This window comes from Charadrius vociferus, unplaced genomic scaffold, assembly GCF_000708025.1.
Source record: "Charadrius vociferus isolate BGI_N301 unplaced genomic scaffold, ASM70802v2 scaffold231, whole genome shotgun sequence".
Lineage (NCBI taxonomy): Eukaryota > Metazoa > Chordata > Aves > Charadriiformes > Charadriidae > Charadrius > Charadrius vociferus.
In genome coordinates, this window is record NW_009647211.1 from 3,019,136 (window position 1) to 3,032,246 (window position 13,111).

Sequence of the window (13,111 nt, forward strand, 5' to 3'; positions counted from 1 at the left end):
GTGTTATGTCCTCCTCTTTCTTAGAGACCTCTGGTCCACAGTCCCTGCAAATGGACTAAAGCCCATTAATTTAACATGAGATATTATGAGACAGACTTCAAGTTAAGAGTTTGCCAGCACAGCTGCAGGCAAAGAGGAACTGGTTAAATCTTGGTGATTCTCCTTAAATGTTGTCTCTCAAATCACTTTCAGTATCATCCCTCACCACCATCCAGACTAATAACTGCTACTGCCTTAGCAGTGCTTTGCTCTCTCCATAGGAAGTAAAATACTTTGAAGGAATAAGAGAGTAAAAAGTAGAAGGAAAAAATATGTTTCACTGGCCTTACAGGAATTAAGACTAGCCAGATAAAACCTTAGACACTCAAACTTATCTCTGTAACTTTAATCAGTTGTACTCCTTTCTCTTTCTCCTGCCTCTATAATCAACTGCATTTTCACAGAAAAAAAAACTGTGACAGATTTTGACTACCTCACCTCTTTGACGAACAGACCATATTAAGTACAATGCTGTTGAAGAACTAACACTGCCCTATCCAAACATGTTCCTCAAAATTATGATAAAAGAATCACTTTGCACAAGTTCATACTCAGGATAGTTTTACTTGATGTGATATTCGATTTATACCACATCTTCGAAATGAGCAAGGATTGGGGAAAAAAGTCCTTATCTTTTGTACTAGTAAGTAGTGTAGGAAACCAGAGAAAGAAAACTCATTGATAATGAAATTAATGATGTAAGATTGACTACATTGTAGTTTTGATCACTAGTTACTCACACTGGTCATAATGAGGAAAGAGCTCATGATTCTTTTGAAAACTCCTTGAGTCCTAGCCATGAAAAGACTCTTGGTTGCAACCATGAGTCTGTTTCTGTCTCCTTAATACCACTCAGAGACTAAATTATGCAGAGATCCAAAGAGTCATGGCTTTACATCTGTGTGGAGAACCTCAGTCAGGTGAATTCCTTCAGATCCGAGGTCCTTGAGTACCTCAAACGGAAGACAATGCTAGCACTACACTTTGAGCTCAGAATATCCACATTTCCTTGCAATATTTATTCATTAAATTAATGTTTAATGATAACTTAATTTTTTTTTCCTCTGGGGCACAATTGTTTCTTTGATGCATTCTGTGATGGAGTTGATTGCTGTTACAATAAGCTGTAATAAATTTTTACTACATCACTGGTATATTCAACAGCATAGTCTCATGGTATTTCCACTCAGTTCAATAGGAAATTTAGGCACAAAAGAATGAGACAACGTTTCTTGAACTCTCAGTGTTCACGGACATGACAAACCAGCACATATTAATCTTGGCATCTACTTCGTATTGCAAAGAAGAATGAAGCTATGATATTCTTCTCAGCTCAGAATTTGGATCAATACTTCAAATGTTACACCTTTGGGGGAAAAGAAGAAATATCATGGAAGGCTAAAAAGTCTGCAAGACTTATGAATGGCTTGCATATTCTGCAATGCCATCAATGCTTCAAAGCTGTGTTTTCAGACACAAAAATTCTCTGCCTGCTTTCTACTTCTTTACACAGGAACAAGTAAGAGACATAGCAAATAAAAATGAAAAATTATTTTAAAACTTTTCCTTTAGCATTCCATGACACACAGTATAAGTGTCTAAAATTTAAAAGGTAAAATAAAAAAAAAATATTCTGATACAGTGCAAAAGAAATCCAGGGTAAGATCAAACATCGTTAGTTTTATATTGTGGGTCATGAGAAATCTTGAGCCTTTAATAAATTGCTCCTAAACTTTACTAAGATATATCAGAAGCCAGAAATACTAAAGAGATGCTATAAAACCCATCACCATCTATGTTGCAAAATGAAGTGCCTGAGTATCATTCACTGTAAAATGAAATAGACTGGTTAGAATAGGAAAGTTGAATTACATTTTGAAGAAGGCTTGAACTTCTGTATGCGCATTAAGGGAAAGATAGGTTATGCTTTGAGCATAAATAGGAAAAATAGGGATTTAGTAAGGGCTGGAATTATGGTGGAAGATCTAAACAACTACAGCTCTGAAGTTCCCTCTTATAGACCTCTGTAGTTACCATGACATTACTAAAGTTGCCTCAACAAACTAAGAAGATAATTTCCTTTCCACACTGAAGAACTCTTCTTCAGAATATGGTAGGTCTGCCATGTTTGAGATTTTTTTTAACATTTCAAGGATAAAAAAAGAAAATATTTTTGAAGACTTCTATTGTTAACTACCTCCTTGATCTAAAACACTGAAGGAAGATTCTTTTATTCTGTACATATCTACATGATTGTTCTACGTGACCACATTTTTTTTAATTCTGCTAACTAAATTTTTCCATTCTGCTTCAACCTTTCTTTAGGTGCCACCTCCATCTGAAAGCATTTAGGTTGATCAGACAACATATACACTCTATGAGACAGTAGATAAATAAAATATTGTCTCTGGTTATGTACCAAATCAGAGCTAACTGTCTAGCAGATTTCAACGATTTAAGTTCTTTGGGACATGGACCATATTACCCTGTCAATGTGCAGGGATAGGTATATCACATAACTATCTATTGTTCCAGCACTGAAAAAAAAAAAGACACACACACACCCCAAAGACTTAAAAAAAATCAACTGAACTGCTAAAAAGCAGTCAGAAATCTTGTTCTAGAAATCAGGGGGATTGTAGTCCTGTGCATAACTCCCGAATTCATTTCTAAGAAGGCAAAATTACCGCCAGTGTCACATTTGGTGCAATGTGTATTCTTGCCAAACAAGATTGCAGAAGGCACTTCTTTCAAAATGTCAACTGGACTTTATGTTTTTAATCATAAACATGTCTTCCTTTTTGTACAGATTCCTTAAACTTACTGCAAATTGTATTTACATCTAAAAATAACCCAATGCTTGAATACAGTTTCTCAATTTAACGTCATGAAGTTCAAAGTATCAGTACAGACTGGGGAATGAACGGATTGTGGAGAAGGACTTGCCGGTACTGGTGCATGAAAAGCTGGACATGAGCCGGCAATGTGTAGTCACAGCCCAGAAGGCCAATCACATCCTGGGCTGTGTCAAAAGAAATGTGGCCAACAGGATGAGGGAGGTGATTCTGCCCCATTACTCAGCTCTGGTGAGGCCCCACCTGGAGTACTGCAGCCAGATCTGGAGTCCTCAGCACAGGAAAGACATGGGCCTGTTGGAGCAGGTCCAGAGGAGGGCCACAAAGATGATCAGAGGGGCTGGCGCACCTCTCCAATGGAGACAGACTGAGAGAGTTGGGGTTGTTCAGCCAGCGGAAGAGAAGGCTCCGGGGAGACTTTACTGCAGCCTTTCAACACATAAAGCAGGCTTATAAGAAAGACAGAGACTTTTTTACCAGGGCCTGTAGTGACAGGACAAGGCACAACTGTTTTAAACTGAAAGAGGGTAGATTTTGAATGGACATAAGGAAGAAATTCTTTACAATGGTGAGACACTGGAACAGGTTGCCTAGAGAAGTTGTGGATCCCCCATCGCTGAGAGTGTTCAAGGTGAGGTTGGATGGGGCTTTGAGAAACCTCATCTATTGAAAGACAGCAGGGACATTGGATTAGATGATCTTTGAAGGTCCCTTCCAACTCAAGCTATTCTATGATTCAATTTCTACTATTCACTTTAATGTGTCTGACATATTCTTATTTTCCTGAATATTCATTTGGGAATAAAAAGCGCAAAATGGTAAAGGACAATTCAAATTTAATCTTACTTCTCATGGCTTTCCTATGGTACAGATTATTTCTTTTATAATTATTCTGGATTCTTTTTTCATCAAGGCAAACAATGATTTTTCCCAGATTTCCAGTTACCAGATTTGTTAGTTAAGTCAGATGATATTCCTGGAACAATCCAAAGTACTAAGAGTCAGTTATTTACAACACACAAAAATTGAAAAAAATTGCAAGATACTGTTGGTAAAATGTACCTTCATCTTTGATTTATAAATAATACTTTTAAGAAGCAGCCTGGAACTGAATGCTAAGCTTTGAAAAATCTGTTTAACTATGTGGGTACAGTTTTGATATTAAGCCACCACAGCTCCTTCGTTCGTCATTCTACCAGTGGAGCTGTAAAGAAAATCCAAGCCTACTGCTTCAATCTTCTTCAAGTAATTTATACCACTCTTCCAGCATAATTTTTAAATTTAACCCAAATATTTCTCCATGCAAGATTTTAACCAGGAAATGCTGAATCTTGTGCTGATTTAGAACACATGATTTCAGTCCTCCATGCCCTCCCCCATCCCACCACACTCATTAACTAAATTATGTATTTATATTTGATTTGTGCCTCTTCGATTCCATCAATTCTCAGAAATGGCTAGAAGATGGTAATGAGTAAAGGAGATATAGAACATCAGTAAATCCATACAAATATGTCTAAGCAAACATATGAAGAATCTGGGGGAAATGCTCATGTAGTTCAGTATAAATCCAAAGAAAGAAGTCATAGTTAAATGCTGTTTCAGTGTATCATATTTTTACCACATGGATCACTTGTAGCAAGTTGTGAGAAAAAAAAAAAAAAAAGAGAATGAGAGGGCAAAAACACAATATGGGATTGCATTTCTTCATTTTTCTCCTTGCCAAACTGGTTCATTTGTAAATGTTTCATAATTTCAGTTATGCTTTTGTATAACTTAAAAGAAGCAAATCTGAAGTTCTAGCAGCTGTAGCTCAAGGCAATAAATCCTGTTAAGAAGCTGTTACGTGCAATTGTAACTTCAGATTTTTCCAACATTATGCATCTCTCAATCTTGTATTTCAACTGTTCCATGCTTACGTTGTGACCCTACGGTAAAACTAGAAGGCCCATCTGGCCACTTCATCTCCTTAGCAGATAATGCTTATTTCAATTCTTATCTAAATTTGCATCAGAACTATTTCAGAACAAATCCAAGGTATATTACAGGTCTATGATTTTACAACATAAATTAGTGTAATACATTATTTTAGGGTCTTGTTTGTACTCTAAGGCCATTTATTTTGGCAGTATTTTGTTTTAATGGCTTAAAAAAAATATATAGATAAGTCTTGCAGTTTTGCAGCAAAATGCTTCAGGACTGTAAAAAAAACACTGCCCCAAACTGAAGAGAAAGGATAACAGGAAAGATAAACAATAACATAAAAAGGAGAATCCAATGGAAATCAATGTTTTTAGGCTTGACTGGAATAATAATTTCTCATTTTCATGGAAAGTTAATGCAAGAAAAAAGATACAGGGAAGAATGGTTTCCTTTTTAATTGCTGTATTCATACAGCTGTACTACTATTATAAGAAATAATTAAAGCCTAATTGTTTCATGCAATGCTTAAATCTCAAAAGACCCAGTTTCTCGGCACTGCCACAATTTCTTCATAGAGGTGAGCCTTATTTCTCTTATGAAGGGATCTCTGGTTGCTCGTATTGCCATCTGAAGGATGTAAAGTAGCATAAATAACCTTCGCATTGTTTATTTCAGTCACTGTCTTACCAAATATACAGCCAATGCCTAATTAAAAACATAGTAAGTGGTCAGTGAGGTATAAAACACAATCTTAAGAACTAATTTATCTGGTGCTTATCTCACTGCCTTCTTTTAAAGACTGGATTGAATGTCACAGTTTAGAAACTATAATTTTAACAGCCCCATATTTAAGTGCAATTTCACCAGTTTAATATTTCTGTAAATTGTTTTTGTAAACACATACTATAATGACATATTATGCCATGAACCTATCTTGAAATACAGCTTCACAGTGCTAGTATCCACCATGACAGGTTAATTATGAAAGCATTCTAAGAGATTTAAGAATTAGCCAGTTGTCCTTCGTGGACTGGCAAGAGAAAATAGGTTTTCTATACATCAGAATACACTAATTAAAAAGCAGTGTTTCAATTTCATTTTAATGAGTATCCACAGAATAAACTATAAATTTGATTTTTTCTTTTTTTTTTTCATTTCTTTCATTACATAGCTGTCATAAGAAGCTTTAGGCAAAAAGGAGATAAAGCAAATGGCTTTCATTTAAGTTTGCAGCTTTCTCAATCTGAAGCAATAGGTAAAATGTAGCTTGTTCTGTGATAACATCTTATTTCTGCAGGTACATTAGGAACCCCTAAATAAAATAGCAAACTGATATATCATTGCATTCCCCTTAATCTTTCCCTGACAACAGTTAAGTATGAAGGTCTTCCTACACTCATTCGTACCCTATGTTAAGCAATGTATCTACAGCAATTTGACAGCTGATTAAGAATTATGCAAATTCTTCAGTTTGTTGCCACGTCATCACCAGCATTTTTTTTAAGGAAAAATACTACAGCTGTTGGATTATGAGTATATAAACTAAATAGCTGTTTTACTAGTACTATTTTCCATTTCACCAGTCACTAGCTACCCAGTCCAAAGCCTTGGAGTGAGTATAAATCCTCAAAATAATTTCACACATCCTTTATTTTACTTGCATGATTAGCCAAGTCAGTTTAGCCACATGAAAAAGAGTTTAAAATGTGTGATTTGTATCGTGGGCGAAGCACACAGCAGAATTCCTGGAAAGTTTTACTGAATTTACAGATTTTGTTACGTCCTCTACAATGAACACACTATCATTCACTTTCACAGGCTTATTATAATCTGTAACTATTTCTCATCTAAAGAAGTGCTGAACCATGTAGTCTTAAATAGTTACTGTATATATTTATGAGTTCCTATGTCAGATGGTCTTTGCTGTTCATAGATGAATCATGACTCTCAGTTGAAGATGGGCAAAGCCCAGTTCTCTTAACTTAGAGAAAATAGAACAGCCTCCATGAGAGGAAGTGTTATTTCAGCCACACACCATTCTTGCTTCCTTACTACAAGCACTTTTAACTATTAAGCACTAAGATTAGGTGCCATTGCATGATATGGGAGATGGTAAAGAAAAGTCATGCTGATGTAAAGCCTCATAAAAAGCTTCCGTTGGCACCAGTGCTACCAAATTCTACATAATACAGCTTATAATAAAACAAAAATCTAAATATGACGTTCAAAGAGTTTGCAAAAAAAAAAAAAAAATCACAGGTAGTCTTAAAAATGAGTGAGTTAGTTAATAATGAGTTAATTTTTTGGAGACAGAAGCACTGAACTGCAACAGAGCAGTTATGCTGGGTATGTTCGTGTGACCAGAACACAGTGATACTTGGTAGACCTGATCTTGGTAAGTTTATCTTCTAAATGAAACAGTGCTATAAAAATTAATCTCCTGAGATCACCAAAGTCATGGGCATTAATAAGCTTCCTCTGACTTCAACAGGTTTTAGTTGTACACACTACCTATACTACTTTAACAAGTACTGCAGTGAATCCGTGCAGCAAAATAATCCACATCTCCTGTATTTCAGGGAACTACACTTCACCCTTGGTCTTAAGATGGCCCAAGCATCTGACTGTCCAGAATTGGATGTAACTCACTTCAGCCTCAGTCATCTGTCCTCAGACTGCTGTGCACAGCTGGCCTGAAGCAAAGAACAGCATCTGGAGACAACTATGAGGTTTGCTTCCAAAAATTCACACTACTAATCCAAACAATAACACTAGGGCAGACAAACACCATGATGGCAGAAAGTAAAACTAATTAGTGAACCTAGTCCAAAGAAAAACTCCTAAATAAGTACATTTAAATTATTTCAGGGTCAAACATTACGCAACAATAAAGATACATTATCTACAGAAACTCATATCTAACACATAAATATTTCTGAACTGTCAAATGATTTTTAAAAGACCAGCAGTTAACACATTGCTGAAAAATGCAGTACTCTGCTCTTCAAGACAAGCTATTACATAGACCAAATTTATCCAGAGCTTATGAAAAATGGAAGTATGATATTAACTACCTATTACATCTTCTCCCAAATGGGGAACTTGTTTATAGATCAAATTCCTCAAGAAGAGGAAAAAGCCTGCCAAAAACCTCATATAGTCTCTGTGCATCATCTGCATTAGTTAGGGGGCTCCATTTGCACAGCATCAGTGGCAGGTAAAAATATGACACTTGTGAAATTTAGCCTACCTTTCTAGCTCTTTTTGAATGATTTGTGGAAGAAACATTATTCACTGTTCTAAGGAAAGAGAGGCACTGTGTTTCCATATAAACTACAAACAGGCAACGTGTGTTTATATGGCTTCTGTCATGCAGCATGGAGACAGAATGTATTAGTTTCCCATAAATGCATTACTGTCAAGGTATAAACGAGATAGATACAGTACCATTTATAACAGACACACTGACATCCCATTTAACTAGACCATTTTGAACAAGAATTCTATAAAAATATGTTAAAAAATAATTAATCTGAGGCAGGTTAGATCAATATGCACTTAATTATGAAACTGCATATTTCAATTTTATTTAATTATATTTCTGTATTCTACTATTTCATAAAAACATATTTTTTACGATGCTGGAAATTCAGAATAACAAAAAAGATACTAAACTTCTTGAAGTTGATGGGGAGTCTACATTGCATGAAGACCCACATAGACCTGACAGGACGAAAAGAGTATTCCTACTTTAAATTTTATTTTGATGAAATATATACATGTATGTCCGAGCAGCACCTGGCATATTTGATCTCAATCCTGCTGAGAGGCCCAGTGATTAATGATAATAGAAAGTTATATTTCACTGATAGTTTTCAAGGCATTTGCATTTTCTTAACTTTAAAACTAACTTTATAAAAATTGTTTCCATTATCTGTAATTTGAATCCAATGGAAACAGAGAAAATCACAGAAATTGGTAACAAACAAATATAACGTAATGTCATACCAAATCAAACTAAGCAAGTATTGTATCATCAAGGCAAAATGCCAAAATATATTTTAATGATGAAGAAACGAAGGAAAGAAAGTATACTAAAATTCTGGTCCTCCAAGCTGCCAAGCACTTGCAATTAGGAACAGCAGATGACTATTAACTCTGAAAATTGGCACAGAAGGGCCTTGACTAAGACTAAAAGTGTGCTAGAACCAAATCTTACCTCCTGCATTTCAAGGTTCCATGTAAAACCATTAGATCTGTCTACTTGACATGTCAGAAACAAAATTTTCATCTTGTACAATGTATTCCATAGAATGACTATTTTCTCATCGCATGAAATGGAAAAAAGGACAAATTATCATAGCAAGACTGTCAGAAACCATGTATTTTACTTTGTTCTGATTTAGCTCTAACTTCCATTCAGCTCAAATGCAATAATGATGACTAATGACCTGAAACACAGCAGGTGAGTGCATAAATTGAAATGCTTCTAAGTTAGTTTTAGGTCAAAACTATTAAAATCATCTTTTAACACCTACTGATGCTTGTATCATCCCAAGACATCATCTATCCCTAGGATAAAATTAAAAGATAGGTCAGATAAAAATCATACTAAGATCTTCTTAAAAATCACTGTCAGTCTCTAAAATGTACTACTTCAGTTGGTTAAGGATGTCCTCCTTTTGACATGTAAGATGATCATTTGATTTATCTAAATTTAGTTTAGATTAATACAATTACACTGAAAGTAAATGTTTTGTTACAGAAATCTTTCAATGGGATTTCATTCCAGTAACAGAGTGAAAAGTTAGCACTTTTATGTGCTATGTCTAAAATTATCTATGAGAAATGGAGTATTTCTGTCTACATCAAGGAGAAATGGCTCAGCAGGGTTTGGCATTGCTTCCATCATACACTTTGAAGTTCTGCTATTGCATGCAAATTGTCCTTAAAACATTTTAAAATACTATTCATTTATACAGAGAACAACATTAGAGCAATCAGGAAACATTAATTTTTCTGTGGAAAAGAAAAATGATAGTTGTGTGCAGAATATTAGCCACGTTTTACCAAGTCTCAAACCACTAAGAAGAAAAATATTCTGGCTTGGTGCTTATGCACTTTTCCTGAACAGCGGAACTCCAACCACACAGGAAACAAACAAAAAAAATTAAGATACAACGACTCACTATGAGTTGAACACCCTACTTTGCTTCATTGTGTTGATTTATCATGGTAAATTTCAGCTTACCAAAAAGAAAACAAGCATCTCTTGCCAGTCCCATGTTCAAAGGCTTTATGTGAGGCAGAACAATGCTCACAATCATGCGAACCAGACTGTGTAATTTCTGCACTGAAGTGGCATATTCTAAAGAAAGGTTAAACCACGTGGCATAACCAGCACACCCAGATGTTCATCATCTTTCTTCATCATACAAGTATTAATGACTCAGGTATTTAATAATACAACAATGGCTAAATAAACTTTTAAACTAGCTTTATAGGTGAATAGCCTACTTACTGGTTTCTGCTGAATTTCTGTGTAACATTGAAAAGTGGAAAGTCAGAATACGCATGATGAATCCAGATATTTTCTCATAATGAAAACACTTAAGATGATTATCATGCATATGAATGAAAATTGTGCAGGTTTATAGACTGTGGACTGATGTGCCACATCACAAACTCCAATGACGGAGTTAACAGTCCCACAATTCTCAAGTCATCTCATTTGGACAGGGACTACTCCACCGACATCGCTTCTTTCAAAAGACCTTACAAATTAAGCAGTAAATATTCTGGATTTTTCTTCCTGTTGTGTGATATTTATTGATTTCTTTGCTGCAGAGAAGGTTTATCCTTATACAAAAATATCCATATACAAAATTAAGAAGTATGCTTCAATTCAGCCATTGCAGACTGAACAATATATTATGTCATACTAAGATATTTTTCATTATACTGAAAACATTAGTGGTTTGAATTTTTTTACCATCAATCCTGGTGTACACATTCCAGACCAGTAAATTTCTGTCTAGGTGTATATTCCTATTTTCAAATGCATGTTTTGTATTCATTTATATCAAGTCTGCACACTCAGAATCTGACTGGGCCTATGTATGTTTTATGGGAACAAATCTTAGCACAGGAGGCACAGGAATTAATTTACAGAAGCAAAGTGCAGCAGTTCTAGCTTTTTGTTTTCCCCAATGGTGTTCACCATTTGAAAGACAAAAAAGAGGTAATCTCTGATGGAAGAATTTTTTCTTATTAGGAAACAAAAGCCGCTTATTGTCCTCCTTTGTTTTGCAACAGGTTTTTTGATTATTTCTTTTGCTATTATTTGCTATAATTATTGAATGTGTGAGGTGAGTGACCTGAAAGTCAACTCCCTTTATTTCATTGCCTAAGTATATACACAGCTTGTTATCCTTAGGTACCCTTATGTGTTCCTTTGGGATTTTACTTTTTATATCTCCTCTGAAAGTTCAATTTCCTTATGGGGAAAAGAATTGAATGAGAGATAATACTGCTTAAAAATGCAACACAGATAATTTCGATCTCTAGATTGCAGAACTGCTTTCAATAATGTTTCCAAGATTTTTGCATACTTTGAAAGACCCTGGTGACAGTTCAAGAATGTCCATATAGTATCTCAATGTTTCCCAGATCACTATTTACTTGTATGCTTTAATTAAAATCAGAGTCCTCTTACTCTTGCTTTTAGATGTAATTCCAAGCTTCCACAAGCTTCCACATATATATACGGGAGCTTTGTTTTCCTGGGAAACAGATCTACATGGAGATGAAGCAGTATACCTGAACTCATACTATAGATCCCTAGCAGAAAAAGAAATGAGGTATTACAAGTCGCAGGCAACAGTGACTTCTTTTTTCCTTCATATTTAACACCGTGAAATTTCAACACAGAAAGTACTGCACAGACATTCAGTTATTCCCTCTTACAGTTATAAAAGAGAGGTTAAATTACCCATACTAATATCCATACTAAAGTAAGGGGGTACCAACAATGTAACTCTCCTTCAGGTTTGCTATGCTGGACTTACTGAAATCAACACCAACAATTCTTATCTTCAGCAAATTTTGGGCATAAAAATCTACTGCACATTTACGGACAGTAATTTACAGATTTTTAGTGAGCTAACTTTAACTGCAATCTTGTGTGTAGTATTTTATGTCTATTAAACATCATACCATGCTTAAATTTTCAAATCAAATTCTTTGCCGGTTACAGATGTGAAAAATGGATTAAAAGTGTATATGATTAGGACTACGTAAATTAGTGAGGAATACAGAATCCATCTGAAAGGAACTCACGGTCTTCATGGTTTCTGGTTATGCTTAATATTTTTAACAATGTTATTGGCCAGTTGCTCAGTATTCAAATTCAGAGCTGGAACCCACTGTATATAAATTCAGGTTTCACATTGCATCCTAAACCCATATATTTTTAAAGATTCTTTAACAAAATCAGTTTCTGAAAACAACCCAGCATTGAAAGAAGGCTTTCATGAGCTGGCTTGAATTCTAGTTAGTATCAGTTGTTCATACCTAGTTTGGTATCAGAGGCATATTGTTCTACTACATAAATTTAGATTCAGTTAAAAATTACAATTGATTTTTAACAGAAAGCTAATAGAGACTTATTTTGTAATTGGACACATACCCTGCAAAATTGGGTGGGGGTTTTTGTGGGGTTTGGTTTGGGGGGGTGCAGGGTAGGGAGGCAGGTGGTGTTGGGGTTTTTCCCTCAAAAAAGTAGCAAGCCACTGGTGACAACTTTGTGATGAAGAATATAAGAGAGAGCCAAAACTCAGCATCGCATTCATCAGTGTTATGATTAGAAGTTGCTTGCATAAAGATATACTGAGGATGTCACAACTGTACAAGCAAATAATGTATTTTGAGGGGTTTTGTTTTTACTCTTCTGGTGCTTTGAACGTTCTGCCAAAAGAACTTACAAGCTTTCCTGCAGAAGTGATCTGATGATGCTGAGAAACAGCAATTTACTTGACAAGGTCTCCCAACATAAAATATAGCTTCTGATCAGGCAACTGTTGAATTAAAGTAACCTGTAGAGGCTAACTACTACTGCAAAGAAGAGAGCGAGCGGCTGTAATTTGTGATACAAGTAAATCTGGGACATGCCTATTCTATTTTTCAAGAGAGGGAACATGCTACTTGGTATATTCCAGTGAAACAACAGCCATTGCTTATGCTGGCTCTGAAATTAGAACTACACCTTCACAAATCAGAAGTGTCATCTGCGAGTT